The following is a 2087-nucleotide window of genomic DNA, read 5'->3' as shown; positions in this document are numbered from 1 at the left end:
TAGAACATGTACAAACCCACCCACTCTAGGAACCAACACCAGGGCAACAGGTAAAGGGCCACCAGTCACATAGGGAAGTGGGTGAAGTGACTGGAAGTGGAGCGAGTGCCAAGTAAGCCTCCAGCATCCAGGTAGCAGCATTGTCCCCTCTCCGACCTCTCCCCCACATACGGAGCCACAAAGCAGTTGAAGAGGGTTGCTCCACTGTGGTGATACTTAACGGATGCACTAAGACAGGAAGTCAAAGCAGCTCTGCCTAATACACAGAAACAAACACAGGGAGGCTTACAAAAAGAGGAAACAAAAATGGCCCAAATGAAAGAAGAGAACAAAAACCCCAGAAAAAGAACTAAACAAAACAGATAGCCAACGTATCAGATGCAGAGTTCAAAATACTGTTGAAAGGATGCTCAGAGAACTATTTGAGTAGGATAAAAACATAGGGGAAGAAATGAAGGCTACACTAAGTGAAATAAAGAAAAATCTACAGGAAACCAACAGTTTCCTGAAAGGAAGGGAAGGAAGCTCAGGTTCAAATAAATGGTTTAGAACATAAGAAAGAAGACAGTCAACCAGAACAGAATGAAGAAACAATAATTCAAAAAACGAGAGAATAAGACTTTGGGATAACTCCAAAAATGCCAACATCTGAATCATAGGGGTGCCAGAAGGAGAAGAGGAAGAGCAAGAAATTGAAAACTTATTTGAAAAAATAATGAAAGAAAACTTCCCTAATTTGGTGAAATGGATATACAAGTGCAGGAAGCAGAGTCTCAAACAAGTTGGACCCAAAGAGAAACATACCAAGACACATAATTAAAATGCTGAAGATTGAAGGTGAAGAGAGACTCTTAAAAGCAGCAAGAGAAAAGGAGACAGTTACCTACAAAGGAGTTCCCATAAGACTATCAGCTGATTTCTCAAAAGAAATCTTGCAGGCAAGAAGGGGCTGAAAAGAAGTATTCAAGGTCGTGAAAGGTAAGGACCTACATCCAAGATTACTCTAGCCAGCAAACCTATCATTTAGAATAGAAGGGCAAATAAAGTGCTTCCCAGATAAGGTCAAGTTAAAGGAGTTCATTATTACTAAACCCTTATTATATGAAATGTTAAAGGGACTTATCTAAGAAATAGAAGAAGATCAAGAACTTTGAACAATAAAATGACAACAAACTCACAAATATCAGCAACTGAACCTCAAAAACTAAAAGTAAGCAAACAGCTAGACTAGAAACAGAACCAGAGAAATGTAGATCTCATGGACTGTTTTCAGTGGGGGTAGGGAGAGGAGAAGAATGGAGGCAAATGGCACAGGGAATAAGGAACATAATTGGCAGGCATAAAATAGATGGGGAGAGGTTAAGAATAGTACAGGGAAACAGAGAAGTCAAAGAACTTATATGTACAACCCATGGACATGAACTAAGGGTGGGGGATGCTGGAGGATTGGGGGATACAGGACAGAGGGCGGGTAAAGGGGAGAAAAAAATGGGAAAACTGTAATGGTATAATCAATAAAGTATACTTTAAAAAAGTAAAAGAAAGCTAATGTCAATACCCTAAAGTTTGGTATTTGGGATACCTATAAGCACAAATAAATTGGTGCATTGCATACAAATGCTACTTCATCTGTTCTGCTAGATCAAATGCTATTCTAGAGGTGCAAAGCTAGAGCAGGAGGAGCCACTGACATGATTAAACCTTCAAGGTATCTGTGCCTCCAGTGATTGACTAGTAATTTTATTTGTTTTGCTTTCAGAAAGAATAACTACAGCTTAATTATTAATGCCACAGTCAAAAATTAATCTGGACTCAGGTAAAGATTGTGAAATGGAGGACAAGTGTAAAAGAAGCTGGGAAGAGATGGTCAAAGTCTGAGGTAGTTTGTAGAAAAAAGGTCAGGCTTTTCCTGGTTTTGTCAATAAATTACTCAAAAGGGCAATGTAAAATTTTGCTAGTTATAAATCCTAGGTTGTCTCTCATGGTCTCAGTTATGTAATTCACTCTTCTGTTTCCTGACATCCTTGTTGGTTTCCTCATTTTTCTTACAGCTCTCTGACCATTCTTTTTCTTTCTCTTTTGACTGA

This window comes from Sturnira hondurensis, unplaced genomic scaffold (assembly GCF_014824575.4).
Source record: "Sturnira hondurensis isolate 20B ecotype Veracruz unplaced genomic scaffold, ASM1482457v3 Scaffold0007222, whole genome shotgun sequence".
NCBI lineage: Eukaryota > Metazoa > Chordata > Mammalia > Chiroptera > Phyllostomidae > Sturnira > Sturnira hondurensis.
This window is presented reverse-complemented; position numbering follows the sequence as displayed.